The sequence below is a fragment of the Lissotriton vulgaris genome, chromosome 11, assembly GCF_964263255.1.
Source record: "Lissotriton vulgaris chromosome 11, aLisVul1.2, whole genome shotgun sequence".
Classification (NCBI taxonomy): Eukaryota; Metazoa; Chordata; class Amphibia; order Caudata; family Salamandridae; genus Lissotriton; species Lissotriton vulgaris.
Genome location: NC_141699.1, coordinates 482,746,279 through 482,759,968, shown reverse-complemented (window position 1 = coordinate 482,759,968; position 13,690 = coordinate 482,746,279). Strand labels below are relative to the sequence as shown.

At 44.0% G+C, this 13,690-nt stretch overlaps 19 non-coding genes across 19 annotated transcripts; all 19 read left to right on the top strand.

The window, feature by feature from the left end:
- Positions 1 to 425: 425 nt before the first annotated feature.
- On the top strand, positions 426 to 507 carry TRNAS-UGA (transfer RNA serine (anticodon UGA)). Its single transcript has one exon. It is a non-coding gene; the product is annotated as a tRNA-Ser (tRNA).
- A 545-nt stretch (positions 508 to 1,052) lies between these two features.
- On the top strand, positions 1,053 to 1,134 carry TRNAS-CGA (transfer RNA serine (anticodon CGA)). Its single transcript has one exon. It is a non-coding gene; the product is annotated as a tRNA-Ser (tRNA).
- Positions 1,135 to 1,676: 542 nt separating this feature from the next.
- On the top strand, positions 1,677 to 1,758 carry TRNAS-UGA (transfer RNA serine (anticodon UGA)). Its single transcript has one exon. It is a non-coding gene; the product is annotated as a tRNA-Ser (tRNA).
- Positions 1,759 to 2,929: 1,171 nt separating this feature from the next.
- Positions 2,930 to 3,011, top strand: TRNAS-CGA (transfer RNA serine (anticodon CGA)). The gene has a single exon. It is a non-coding gene; the product is annotated as a tRNA-Ser (tRNA).
- Positions 3,012 to 3,553: 542 nt separating this feature from the next.
- Positions 3,554 to 3,635, top strand: TRNAS-CGA (transfer RNA serine (anticodon CGA)). The gene has a single exon. It is a non-coding gene; the product is annotated as a tRNA-Ser (tRNA).
- Positions 3,636 to 4,177: 542 nt separating this feature from the next.
- Positions 4,178 to 4,259, top strand: TRNAS-UGA (transfer RNA serine (anticodon UGA)). The gene has a single exon. It is a non-coding gene; the product is annotated as a tRNA-Ser (tRNA).
- Positions 4,260 to 4,796: 537 nt separating this feature from the next.
- On the top strand, positions 4,797 to 4,878 carry TRNAS-UGA (transfer RNA serine (anticodon UGA)). Its single transcript has one exon. It is a non-coding gene; the product is annotated as a tRNA-Ser (tRNA).
- A 543-nt stretch (positions 4,879 to 5,421) lies between these two features.
- TRNAS-UGA (transfer RNA serine (anticodon UGA)) lies at positions 5,422 to 5,503 on the top strand. The gene has a single exon. It is a non-coding gene; the product is annotated as a tRNA-Ser (tRNA).
- Positions 5,504 to 6,049: 546 nt separating this feature from the next.
- Positions 6,050 to 6,131, top strand: TRNAL-CAA (transfer RNA leucine (anticodon CAA)). Its single transcript has one exon. It is a non-coding gene; the product is annotated as a tRNA-Leu (tRNA).
- Positions 6,132 to 6,673: 542 nt separating this feature from the next.
- Positions 6,674 to 6,755, top strand: TRNAS-AGA (transfer RNA serine (anticodon AGA)). The gene has a single exon. It is a non-coding gene; the product is annotated as a tRNA-Ser (tRNA).
- A 543-nt stretch (positions 6,756 to 7,298) lies between these two features.
- Positions 7,299 to 7,380, top strand: TRNAS-CGA (transfer RNA serine (anticodon CGA)). Its single transcript has one exon. It is a non-coding gene; the product is annotated as a tRNA-Ser (tRNA).
- Positions 7,381 to 7,923: 543 nt separating this feature from the next.
- On the top strand, positions 7,924 to 8,005 carry TRNAS-UGA (transfer RNA serine (anticodon UGA)). The gene has a single exon. It is a non-coding gene; the product is annotated as a tRNA-Ser (tRNA).
- Positions 8,006 to 8,547: 542 nt separating this feature from the next.
- TRNAS-CGA (transfer RNA serine (anticodon CGA)) lies at positions 8,548 to 8,629 on the top strand. Its single transcript has one exon. It is a non-coding gene; the product is annotated as a tRNA-Ser (tRNA).
- A 543-nt stretch (positions 8,630 to 9,172) lies between these two features.
- On the top strand, positions 9,173 to 9,254 carry TRNAS-UGA (transfer RNA serine (anticodon UGA)). The gene has a single exon. It is a non-coding gene; the product is annotated as a tRNA-Ser (tRNA).
- A 536-nt stretch (positions 9,255 to 9,790) lies between these two features.
- On the top strand, positions 9,791 to 9,872 carry TRNAS-UGA (transfer RNA serine (anticodon UGA)). The gene has a single exon. It is a non-coding gene; the product is annotated as a tRNA-Ser (tRNA).
- A 1,171-nt stretch (positions 9,873 to 11,043) lies between these two features.
- On the top strand, positions 11,044 to 11,125 carry TRNAL-CAA (transfer RNA leucine (anticodon CAA)). The gene has a single exon. It is a non-coding gene; the product is annotated as a tRNA-Leu (tRNA).
- A 542-nt stretch (positions 11,126 to 11,667) lies between these two features.
- TRNAS-CGA (transfer RNA serine (anticodon CGA)) lies at positions 11,668 to 11,749 on the top strand. Its single transcript has one exon. It is a non-coding gene; the product is annotated as a tRNA-Ser (tRNA).
- Positions 11,750 to 12,291: 542 nt separating this feature from the next.
- On the top strand, positions 12,292 to 12,373 carry TRNAS-UGA (transfer RNA serine (anticodon UGA)). The gene has a single exon. It is a non-coding gene; the product is annotated as a tRNA-Ser (tRNA).
- Positions 12,374 to 13,542: 1,169 nt separating this feature from the next.
- TRNAS-CGA (transfer RNA serine (anticodon CGA)) lies at positions 13,543 to 13,624 on the top strand. Its single transcript has one exon. It is a non-coding gene; the product is annotated as a tRNA-Ser (tRNA).
- The last annotated feature ends 66 nt before the right edge of the window (positions 13,625 to 13,690 follow it).

Below are 13,690 nucleotides of genomic sequence, written 5' to 3'. Positions count from 1 at the left end.
TTGAGACAATTTCCACACCCAGGAAGTGTTTTAGAGAGCAGGTGGCTCGGAAGGGTTCGTAGTCTGGACCTGTCCTGCCTGATCTAGACAAGTCATGAAAAGAGTACTTTTTTATGAAGCGTGTCTTGTTTAAGCTTTTGGACTCTTTCTGAGTACACTTATGGGCCCGTTGCCACCGCCGTAATATAGGGAAACGAGGATAGAAATGTGCAGTGATTGATTACCACTCATCGGTGCCCTGTCTCTCACTTTGAGTGATGCGTATTGCTATTTTTATTAATTGTATGAAAGCATGCAAAATAAGTGAGGACAACAGGGCACTGCTGGTACGTGCCCCGTCCTTCTGTTACTTTATTTTTTATGTCTCGGCCTGACGTGAGTAGTGCATGGCTCGTATACGACAACTGTGACATCATACTCACGCAGCTGCGATGGCCGAGTGGTTAAGGCGTTAGACTTGAAATCCAATGGGGTTTCCCCGCGTAGGTTCGAATCCTGCTTGCAGCGTCATGAGATTTTGCATGAACACCATTTGGTTTAGTTAAGTAAATGTTCACTTCTCGTTACGCAATCCTCATCAAGTCACAGAGTTAAATGGAAAAAACTCAAACTAGATGTAAACATTGAGACAATTTCCACACCCAGGAAGTGTTTTAGAGAGCTGGTGGCTCGGAAGGGTTTGTAGTCTGGACCTGTCCTGCCTGATCTAGACAAGTCATGAAAAGAGTACTTTTTTTTATGATGCATGACTTGTTTAGGCTTTTGGACTCTTTCTTAGTACACTTAAGGGCCCGTTACCACCGCCGTAATATAGGGAAAAGTGAGTAGAAACATGCAGTGATTGATTACCACTCATCTGTGCCCTTTCACTCACTTTGAGTGATGCATGTTGCTATTTTTATTAATTGTATGAAAGCATGCAAAATAAGTGAGGACAACAGGGCACTGCTGGTACGTGCACCCCGTCCTTCCGTTACTTTATTTTTTTGGTCTCCGCCTGACTTGAGCAAAGCATGGCTCGTATACGACAACAGTGACAACATACTCATGCAGCTGCGATGGCCGAGTGGTTAAGGCGTTGGACTCGAAATCCAATGGGGTTTCCCTGCGCAGGTTCGAATCCTGCTTGCAGCGTAGTGTGATTTTGCATGAACACCATTTGGTTTAGTTAAGTAAATGTTCACTTCTCATTACGCAATCCTCATCAAGTCACAGAGTTAAACTGCAAAAACTCAAACTAGATGTAAACATTGAGACAATTTCCACACCCAGGAAGTGTTGTAGAGAGCAGGTGGCTCGGAAGGGTTCGTAGTCAGGACCTGTCCTGCCTGATCTAGACAAGTCATGAAAAGAGTACTTTTTTTATGAAGCGTGTCTTGTTTAAGCTTTTGGACTCTTTCTGAGTACACTTATGGGCCCGTTGCCACCGCCGTAATATAGGGAAACGAGGATAGAAATGTGCAGTGATTGATTACCACTCATCGGTGCCCTGTCTCTCACTTTGAGTGATGCGTATTGCTATTTTTATTAATTGTATGAAAGCATGCAAAATAAGTGAGGACAACAGGGCACTGCTGGTACGTGCCCCGTCCTTCTGTTACTTTATTTTTTATGTCTCGGCCTGACGTGAGTAGTGCATGGCTCGTATACGACAACTGTGACATCATACTCACGCAGCTGCGATGGCCGAGTGGTTAAGGCATTAGACTTGAAATCCAATGGGGTTTCCCCGCGTAGGTTCGAATCCTGCTTGCAGCGTCATGAGATTTTGCATGAACACCATTTGGTTTAGTTAAGTAAATGTTCACTTCTCGTTACGCAATCCTCATCAAGTCACAGAGTTAAACGGCAAAAACTCAAACTAGATGTAAACATTGAGAACATTTCCACACCCAGGAAGTGTTTTAGAGAGCAGGTGGCTCGGAAGGGTTCGTAGTCTGGACCTGTCCTGCCTGATCTAGACAAGTCATGAAAAGAGTACTTTTTTTATGAAGCGTGTCTTGTTTAAGCTTTTGGACTCTTTCTGAGTACACTTAAGGGCCCGTTGCCACCGACGTAATATAGGGAAACGAGGATAGAAATGTGCAGTGATTGATTACCGCTCATCGGTGCCCTGTCACTCACTTTGAGTGATGCGTATTGCTATTTTTATTAATTGTATGAAAGCATGCAAAATAAGTGAGGACAACAGGGCACTGCTGGTACGTGCCCCGTCCTTCTGTTACTTTATTTTTTATGTCTCGGCCTGACGTGAGTAGTGCATGGCTCGTATACGACAACTGTGACATCATACTCACGCCGCTGCGATGGCCGAGTGGTTAAGGCGTTGGGCTTGAAATCCAATGGGGTTTCCCCACGTAGGTTCGAATCCTTCTTGCAGCGTCATGAGATTTTGCATGAACACCATTTGGTTTAGTTAAGTAAATGTTCACTTCTCGTTACGCAATCCTCATCAAGTCACAGAGTTAAACTGCAAAAAACTCAAACTAGATGTAAACATTGAGACAATTTCCACACCCAGGAAGTGTTTTAGAGAGCAGGTGCCTTGGAAGGGTTCATAGTCTGGACCTGTCCTGCATGATCTAGACAAGTCACGAAAAGAGTAATTATTTTTTTTATGAAGCGTGTCTTGTTTAGGCTTTTGGACTCTTTCTTAGTACACTTAAGGGCCCGTTACCACCGCCGTAATATAGCGAAAAGAGGGTAGAAATGCGCAGTGATTGATTACCGCTCATCTGTGCCCTGTCACTCACTTTGAGTGATGCTTGTTGCTATTTTTATTAATTGTATGAAAGCATTCAAAATAAGTGGGGGATACAGGGCACTGCTGGTACGTGCCCCGTCCTGCCGTTACTTTAATTTTTAGGGCTCGGCCTGACGTGAGCAGCGTATGGCTCGTATACGACAACAGTGACATCATACTCATGCAGCTGCGATGGCCGAGTGGTTAAGGCGTTGGACTCGAAATCCAATGGGGTTTCCCTGCGCAGGTTCGAATCCTGCTTGCAGCGTAGTGTGATTTTGCATGAACACCATTTGGTTTAGTTAAGTAAATGTTCACTTCTCGTTACGCAATCCTCATCAAGTCACAGAGTTAAATGGAAAAAACTCAAACTAGATGTAAACATTGAGACAATTTCCACACCCAGGAATTTTTTTAGAGAGCTGGTGGCTCGGAAGGGTGTGTAGTCTGGACCTGTCCTGCCTGATCTAGACAAGCCATGAAAAGAGTACTTTTTTTATGATGCATGTCTTGTTTAGGCTTTTGGACTCTTTCTTAGTACACTTAAGGGCCCGTTACCACCGCCGTAATATAGGGAAAAGTGGGTAGAAACATGCAGTGATTGATTACCACTCATCTGTGCCCTTTCACTCACTTTGAGTGATGCATGTTGCTATTTTTATTAATTGTATGAAAGCATGCAAAATAAGTGAGGACAACAGGGCACTGCTGGTACGTGCCCCATCCTTCCGTTACTTTATTTTTTTGGTCTCTGCCTGACATGAGCAGAGCATGGCTCGTATACGACAACTGTGACATCATACTCATGCAGCTGCGATGGCCGAGTGGTTAAGGCGTTGGACTCGAAATCTAATGGGGTTTCCCTGCGCAGGTTTGAATCCTGCTTGCAGCGTAGTGTGATTTTGCACGAACACCATTTGGTTTAGTTAAGGAAATGTTCACTTCTCGTTACGCAATCCTCATCAAGTCACAGAGTTAAATGGCAAAAACTCAAACTAGATGTAAACATTGAAACAATTTCCACACCTAGGAAGTGTTTTAGAGAGCAGGTGGCTCGGAAGGGTTTGTAGTCTGGACCTATCCTGCCTGATCTAGACAAGTTACGAAATGAGTACTTTTTTTATGATGCATGTCTTGTTTAGGCTTTTGGACTCTTTCTTAGTACACTTAAGGGCCCGTTGCCACCGCCGTAATATATGGAAACGAGGGTAGAAATGTGCAGTGATTGATTACCGCTCATCTGTGCCCTGTCACTCATTTTGAGTGATGCATATTGCTATTTTTATTAATTGTATGGAAGTATGCGAAATAAGTGAGGACAACAGGGCACTGCTGGTATGTGCCCCGTCCTTCCGTTACTTTATTTTTTAGGTCTCGACCTCACATGAGTAGCGCATGGCTCGTATACGACAACAGTGACATCATACTCACGCAGCTGCGATGGCCGAGTGGTTAAGGCGTTGGATTTGAAATCCAATGGGGTTTCCCCGCGTAGGTTGGAATCCTGCTTGCAGCGGCATGAGTTTTTGCATGAACACCATTTGGTTTAGTTAAGTAAATGTTCACTTCTCATTACGCAATCCTCATCAAGTCACAGAGTTAAACTGCAAAAACTCAAACTAGATGTAAACATTGAGACAATTTCCACACCCAGGAAGTGTTTTAGAGAGCAGGTGGCCCGGAAGGGTTCGTAGTCTGGACCTGTCCTGCCTGATCTAGACAAGTCATGAAAAGAGTACTTTTTTTTATGAATTGTGTCTTGTTTTTGGACTCTTTCTGAGTACACTTAAGGGCCCGTTGCCACCGCCGTAATATAGGGAAACGAGGATAGAAATGTGCAGTGATTGATTACCACTCAGCGGTGCCCTGTCTCTCACTTTGAGTTATGCGTATTGCTATTTTTATTAATTGTATGAAAGCATGCAAAATAAGTGAGGACAACAGGGCACTGCTGGTACGTGCCCCGTCCTTCTGTTACTTTATTTTTTATGTCTCGGCCTGACGTGAGTAGTGCATGGCTCGTATACGACAACTGTGACATCATACTCACGCAGCTGCGATGGCCGAGTGGTTAAGGCGTTGGACTTGAAATCCAATGGGGTTTCCCTGCGCAGGTTCGAATCCTGCTTGCAGCGTAGTGTGATTTTGCATGAACCCCATTTGGTTTAGTTAAGTAAATGTTCACTTCTCGTTACGCAATCCTCATCAAGTCACAGAGTTAAATGGAAAAAACTCAAACTAGATGTAAATATTGAGACAATTTCCACACCCAGGAAGTGTTTTTTAGAGAGCTGGTGTCTCGGAAGGGTTTGTAGTCTGGGCCTGTCCTGCCTGATCTAGACAAGTCATGAAAAGAGTACTTTTTTATGATGCATGTCTTGTTTAGGCTTTTGGACTCTTTCTTAGTACACTTAAGGGCCCGTTACCACCGCCGTAATATAGGGAAATGTGGGTAGAAACATGCAGTGATTGATTACCACTCATCTGTGCCCTTTCACTCACTTTGAGTGATGCATGTTGCTATTTTTATTAATTGTATGAAAGCATGCAAAATAAGTGAGGACAACAAGGCACTGCTGGTACGTGCCCCGTCCTTCCGTTACTTTATTTTTTTGGTCTCCGCCTGACATGAGCAGAGCATGGATCGTATACGACAACAGTGACATCATACTCATGCAGCTGCGATGGCCGAGTGGTTAAGGCGTTGGACTTGAAATCCAATCGGGTTTCCCTACGTAGGTTCGAATCCTGCTTGCAGCGGCATGAGATTTTGCATGAACACCATTTGGTTAAGTTAAGTAAATGTTCACTTCTCATTACGCAATCCTCATCAAGTCACAGAGTTAAACGGCAAAAACTCAAACTAGATGTAAACATTGAGACGATTTCCACACCCAGGAAGTGTTTTAGAGAGCAGGTGCCTCGGAAGGGTTCGTAGTCTGGACCTGTCCTGCATGATCTAGACAAGTCACGAAAAGAGTAATTATTTTTTTTATGAAGCGTGTCTTGTTTAGGCTTTTGGACTCTTTCTTAGTACACTTAAGGGCCCGTTACCACCGCCGTAATATAGGGAAAAGAGGGTAGAAATGCGCAGTGATTGATTACCGCTCATCTGTGCCCTGTCACTCACTTTCAGTGATGCTTGTTGCTATTTTTATTAATTGTATGAAAGCATTCAAAATAAGTGGGGGATACAGGGCACTGCTGGTACGTGCCCCGTCCTGCCGTTACTTTAATTTTTAGGTCTCGGACTGACGTGAGCAGCGTATGGCTCGTATACGACAACAGTGAGATCATACTCATGCAGCTGCGATGGCCGAGTGGTTAAGGCGTTGGATTCAAAATCCAATGGGGTTTCCCTGCGCAGGTTCGAATCCTGCTTGCAGCGTAGTGTGATTTTGCATGAACACCATTTGGTTTAGTTAAGTAAATGTTCACTTCTCGTTACGCAATCCTCATCAAGTCACAGAGTTAAATGGAAAAAACTCAAACTAGATGTAAACATTGAGACAATTTCCACACCCAGGAAGTGTTTTAGAGAGCTGGTGTCTCGGAAGCGTTTGTAGTCTGGGCCTGTCCTGCCTGATCTAGACAAGTCATGAAAAGAGTACTTTTTTTATGATGCATGTCTTGTTTAGGCTTTTGGACTCTTTCTTAGTACACTTAAGGGCCCGTTACCACCGCCGTAATATAGGGAAAAGTGGGTAGAAACATGCAGTGATTGATTAACACTCATCTGTGCCCTTTCACTCACTTTGAGTGATGCATGTTGCTATTTTTATTAATTGTATGAAAGCATTCAAAATAAGTGGGGGATACAGGGCACTGCTGATACGTGCCCCGTCCTGCCGTTACTTTAATTTTTAGGTCTCGGACTGACGGGAGCAGCGTATGGCTCGTATACGACAACAGTGACAACATACTCATGCAGCTGCGATGGCCGAGTGGTTAAGGCGTTGGACTAGAAATCCAATGGGGATTCCCTGCGCAGGTTCGAATCCTGCTTGCAGCGTAGTGTGATTTTGCATGAACACCATTTAGTTTAGTTAAGTAAATGTTCACTTCTCGTTACGCAATCCTCATCAAGTCACAGAGTTAAATGGAAAAAACTCAAACTAGATGTAAACATTGAGACAATTTCCACACCCAGGAAGTGTTTTAGAGAGCTGGTGGCTCGGAAGGGTTTGTAGTCTGGACCTGTCCTGCCTGATCTAGACAAGTCATGAAAAGAGTACTTTTTTTTATGATGCATGACTTGTTTAGGCTTTTGGACTCTTTCTTAGTACACTTAAGGGCCCGTTACCACCGCCGTAATATAGGGAAAAGTGGGTAGAAACATGCAGTGATTGATTACCACTCATCTGTGCCCTTTCACTCACTTTGAGTGATGCATGTTGCTATTTTTATTAATTGTATGAAAGCATGCAAAATAAGTGAGGACAACAGGGCACTGCTGGTACATGCCCCGTCCTTCCGTTACTTTATTTTTTTGGTCTCCGCCTGACATGAGCAGAGCATGGCTCGTATACGACAACAGTGACAACATACTCATTCGGCTGCGATGGCCGAGTGGTTAAGGCGTTGGACTCGAAATCCAATGGGGTTTCCCTGCGCAGGTTCGAATCCTGCTTGCAGCGTTGTGTGATTTTGCATGAACACCATTTGGTTTAGTTAAGTAAATGTTCATTTCTCACTACGCAATCCTCATCAAGTCACAGAGTTAAACTGCAAAAACTCAAACTAGATGTAAACATTGAGACAATTTCCACACCCAGGAAGTGTTTTAGAGAGCAGGTGGCTCGGAAGGGTTCGTAGTCTGGACCTGTCCTGCCTGATCTAGACAAGTCATGAAAAGAGTACTTTTTTTTGTGAAGCGTGTCTTGTTTAAGCTTTTGGACTCTTTCTGAGTACACTTAAGGGCCCGTTGCCACCGCCGTAATATAGGGAAACAAGGATAGAAATGTGCAGTGATTGATTACCACTCATCGGTGCCCTGTCTCTCACTTTGAGTGATGCGTATTGCTATTTTTACTAATTGTATGAAAGCATGCAAAATAAGTGAGGACAACAGGGCACTGCTGGTACGGGCCCCGTCCTTCTGTTACTTTATTTTTTATGTCTCTGCCTGACGTGAGTAGTGCATGTCTCGTATACGACAACTCTGACATCATACTCATGCAGCTGCGATGGCCGAGTGGTTAAGGCGTTGGACTTGAAATCCAATGGGGTTTTCCCGCGTAGGTTCGAATCCTGCATGCAGCGGAATGAGATTTTGCATGAACACCATTTGGTTAAGTTAAGTAAATGTTCACTTCTCATTACGCAATCCTCATCAAGTCACAGAGTTAAACTGCAAAAACTCAAACTAGATGTAAACATTGAGACAATTTCCACACCCAGGAAGTGTTTCAGAGAGCAGGTGGCTCGGAAGGGTTCGTAGTCTGGACCTGTCCTGCCTGATCTAGACAAGTAATGAAAAGAGTACTTTTTTTATGAAGCGTGTCTTGTTTAGGCTTTTGGACTCTTTCTTAGTACACTTAAGGGCCCATTACCACCGCCGTAATATAGGGAAAAGAGGGTAGAAATGCGCAGTGATTGATTACCACTCATCTGTGCCCTTTCACTCACTTTGAGTGATGCATGTTGCTATTTTTATTAATTGTATGAAAGCATGCAAAATAAGTGAGGACAATAGGGCACTGCTGGTACGTGCCCCGTCCTTCTGTTACTTTATTTTTTTGGTCTCGGCCTGACATGAGCAGAGTATGGCTCGTATACGACAACAGTGACATCATACTCATGCAGCTGCGATGGCCGAGTGGTTACGGCGTTGGACTCGAAATCCAATGGGGTTTCCCTGCGCAGGTTCGAATCCTCCTTGCAGCATAGTGTGATTTTGCATGAACACCATTTGGTTTAGTTAAGGAAATGTTCACTTCTCGTTCACAATCCTCATCAAGTCACAGAGTTAAATGGCAAAAACTCAAACTAGATGTAAACATTGAAACTATTTCCACACCTAGGAAGTGTTTTAGGGAGCAGGTGGCTCGGAAGGGTTTGTAGTCTGGACCTATCCTGCCTGATCTAGACAAGTTACGAAAAGAGTAATTTTTTTTTATGAAGCGTGTCTTGTTTAGGCTTTTGGACTCTTTCTGAGTACAATGAAGGGCCCGTTGCCACTGCCGTAATATAGGGAAACGAGGGTAGAAATGTGCAGTGATTGATTACCGCTCATCTGTGCCCTGTCACTCATTTTGAGTGATGCATATTGCTATTTTTATTAATTGTATGAAAGTATGCGAAATAAGTGAGGACAACAGGGCACTGCTGGTACGTGCCCCGTCCTTCCGTTACTTTATTTTTTAGGTCTCGACCTCACATGAGTAGCGCATGGCTCGTATACGACAACAGTGACATCATACTCACGCAGCTGCGATGGCCGAGTGGTTAAGGCGTTGGACTTGAAATCCAATGGGGTTTCCCCGCATAGGTTCGAGTCCTGCTTGCAGCGGCATGAGTTTTTGCATGAACACCATTTGGTTTAGTTAAGTAAATATTCACTTCTCATTACGCAATCCTCATCAAGTCACAGAGTTAAACTGCAAAAACTCAAACTAGATGTAAACATTGAGACAATTTCCACACCCAGGAAGTGTTTTAGAGAGCAGGTGGCCCGGAAGGGTTCGTAGTCTGGACCTGTCCTGCCTGATCTAGACAAGTCATGAAAAGAGTACTTTTTTTATGAATTGTGTCTTGTTTTTGGACTCTTTCTGAGTACACTTAAGGGCCCGTTGCCACCGCCGTAATATAGGGAAACGAGGATAGAAATGTGCAGTGATTGATTACCACTCATCGGTGCCCTGTCTCTCACTTTGAGTTATGCGTATTGCTATTTTTATTAATTGTATGAAAGCATGCAAAATAAGTGAGGACAACAGGGCACTGCTGGTACGTGCCCCGTCCTTCTGTTACTTTATTTTTTATGTCTCGGCCTGACGTGAGTAGTGCATGGCTCGTATACGACAACTGTGACATCATACTCACGCAGCTGCGATGGCCGAGTGGTTAAGGCGTTGGACTTGAAATCCAATGGGGTTTCCCTGCGCAGGTTCGAATCCTGCTTGCAGCGTAGTGTGATTTTGCATGAACCCCATTTGGTTTAGTTAAGTAAATGTTCACTTCTCGTTACGCAATCCTCATCAAGTCACAGAGTTAAATGGAAAAAACTCAAACTAGATGTAAATATTGAGACAATTTCCACACCCAGAAAGTGTTTTTTAGAGAGCTGGTGTCTCGGAAGGGTTTGTAGTCTGGGCCTGTCCTGCCTGATCTAGACAAGTCATGAAAAGAGTACTTTTTTATGATGCATGTCTTGTTTAGGCTTTTGGACTCTTTCTTAGTACACTTAAGGGCCCGTTACCACCGCCGTAATATAGGGAAATGTGGGTAGAAACATGCAGTGATTGATTACCACTCATCTGTGCCCTTTCACTCACTTTGAGTGATGCATGTTGCTATTTTTATTAATTGTATGAAAGCATGCAAAATAAGTGAGGACAACAAGGCACTGCTGGTACGTGCCCCGTCCTTCCGTTACTTTATTTTTTTGGTCTCCGCCTGACATGAGCAGAGCATGGATCGTATACGACAACAGTGACATCATACTCATGCAGCTGTGATGGCCGAGTGGTTAAGGCGTTGGACTTGAAATCCAATCGGGTTTCCCTACGTAGGTTCGAATCCTGCTTGCAGCGGCATGAGATTTTGCATGAACACCATTTGGTTAAGTTAAGTAAATGTTCACTTCTCATTACGCAATCCTCATCAAGTCACAGAGTTAAACGGCAAAAACTCAAACTAGATGTAAACATTGAGACGATTTCCACACCCAGGAAGTGTTTTAGAGAGCAGGTGCCTCGGAAGGGTTCGTAGTCTGGACCTGTCCTGCATGATCTAGACAAGTCACGAAAAGAGTAATTATTTTTTTTATGAAGCGTGTCTTGTTTAGGCTTTTGGACTCTTTCTTAGTACACTTAAGGGCCCGTTACCACCGCCGTAATATAGGGAAAAGAGGGTAGAAATGCGCAGTGATTGATTACCGCTCATCTGTGCCCTGTCACTCACTTTCAGTGATGCTTGTTGCTATTTTTATTAATTGTATGAAAGCATTCAAAATAAGTGGGGGATACAGGGCACTGCTGGTACGTGCCCCGTCCTGCCGTTACTTTAATTTTTAGGTCTCGGACTGACGTGAGCAGCGTATGGCTCGTATACGACAACAGTGAGATCATACTCATGCAGCTGCGATGGCCGAGTGGTTAAGGCGTTGGATTCAAAATCCAATGGGGTTTCCCTGCGCAGGTTCGAATCCTGCTTGCAGCGTAGTGTGATTTTGCATGAACACCATTTGGTTTAGTTAAGTAAATGTTCACTTCTCGTTACGCAATCCTCATCAAGTCACAGAGTTAAATGGAAAAAACTCAAACTAGATGTAAACATTGAGACAATTTCCACACCCAGGAAGTGTTTTAGAGAGCTGGTGTCTCGGAAGCGTTTGTAGTCTGGGCCTGTCCTGCCTGATCTAGACAAGTCATGAAAAGAGTACTTTTTTTATGATGCATGTCTTGCTTAGGCTTTTGGACTCTTTCTTAGTACACTTAAGGGCCCGTTACCACCGCCGTAATATAGGGAAAAGTGGGTAGAAACATGCAGTGATTGATTACCACTCATCTGTGCCCTTTCACTCACTTTGAGTGATGCATGTTGCTATTTTTATTAATTGTATGAAAGCATGCAAAATAAGTGAGGACAATAGGGCACTGCTGGTACGTGCCCCGTCCTTCTGTTACTTAATTTTTTTGGTCTCGGCCTGACATGAGCAGAGTATGGCTCGTATACGACAACAGTGACATCATACTCATGCAGCTGCGATGGCCGAGTGGTTACGGCGTTGGACTCGAAATCCAATGGGGTTTCCCTGCGCAGGTTCGAATCCTCCTTGCAGCATAGTGTGATTTTGCATGAACACCATTTGGTTTAGTTAAGGAAATGTTCACTTCTCGTTCACAATCCTCATCAAGTCACAGAGTTAAATGGCAAAAACTCAAACTAGATGTAAACATTGAAACTATTTCCACACCTAGGAAGTGTTTTAGAGAGCAGGTGGCTCGGAAGGGTTTGTAGTCTGGACCTATCCTGCCTGATCTAGACATGTTAAGAAAAGAGTAATTTTTTTTTATGAAGCGTGCCTTGTTTAGGCTTTTGGACTCTTTCTGAGTACAATGAAGGGCCCGTTGCCACTGCCGTAATATAGGGAAACGAGGGTAGAAATGTGCAGTGATTGATTACCGCTCATCTGTGCCCTGTCACTCACTTTGAGTGATGCGTATTGCTATTTTTATTATTGTATGAGAGTATGCGAAATAAGTGAGGACAACAGGGCACTGCTGGTACGTGCCCCGTCCTTCCGTTACTTTATTTTTTAGGTCTCGGCCTGACATGAGTAGCGCATGGCTCGTATACGACAACAGTGACATCATACTCATGCAGCTGCGATGGCCGAGTGGTTAAGGTGTTGGACTTGAAATCCAATGGGGTTACCCCGCGTAGGTTCGAATCCTGCTTGGAGCGTCATGAGATTTTGCATGAACACCATTTGGTTTAGTTAAGTAAATGTTCACTTCTCGTTACGCAATCCTCATCAAGTCACAGAGTTAAACGGCAAAAACTCAAACTAGATGTAAACATTGAGACAATTTCCACACCCAGGAAGTGTTTTAGAGAGCAGGTGGCTCGGAAGGGTTCGTAGTCTGGACCTGTCCTGCCTGATCTAGACAAGTCATGAAAAGAGTACTTTTTTATGAAGCGTGTCTTGTTTAAGCTTTTGGACTCTTTCTGAGTACACTTAAGGGCCCGTTGCCACCGACGTAATATAGGGAAACGAGGATAGAAATGTGCAGTGATTGATTACCGCTCATCTGTGCCCTGTCACTCACTTTGAGTGATGCGTATTGCTATTTTTATTAATTGTATGAAAGCATGCAAAATAAGTGAGGACAACAGGGCACTGCTGGTACGTGCCCCGTCCTTCTGTTACTTTATTTTTTATGTCTCAGCCTGACGTGAGTAGTGCATGGCTCGTATACGACAACTGTGACATCATACTCACGCAGCTGCGATGGCCGAGTGGTTAAGGTGTTGGACTTGAAATCCAATGGGGTTTCCCTGCGTAGGTTCGAATCTTGCTTGCAGCGTCATGAGATTTTGCATGAACACCATTTGGTTTAGTTAAGTAAATGTTCACTTCTTGTTACGCAATCCTCATCAAGTCACAGAGTTAAACGGCAAAAACTCAAACTAGATGTAAACATTGAGACAATTTCCACACCCAGGAAGTGTTTTAGAGAGCAGGTGCCTCGGAAGGGTTCGTAGTCTGGACCTGTCCTGCATGATCTAGACAAGTCACGAAAAGAGTAATTATTTTTTTTATGAAGCGTGACTTGTTTAGGCTTTTAGACTCTTTCTTAGTACACTTAAGGGCCCGTTACCACCGCCGTAATATAGGGAAAAGAGGGTAGAAATGCGCAGTGATTGATTACCGCTCATCTGTGCCCTGCCACTCACTTTGAGTGATGCTTGTTGCTATTTTTATTAATTGTATGAAAGCATTCAAAATAAGTGGGGGATACAGGGCACTGCTGGTACGTGCCCCGTCCTGCCGTTACTTTAATTTTTAAGTCTCGACCTGACGTGAGCAGCGTATGGCTCGTATACGACAACAGTGACATCATACTCATGCAGCTGTGATGGCCGAGTGGTTAAGGCGTTGGACTCGAAATCCAATGGTTTTTCCCTGCGCAGGTTCGAATCCTGCTTGCAGCGTAGTGTGATTTTGCATGAACACCATTTGGTTTAGTTAAGGAAATGTTCACTTCTCGTTACGCAATC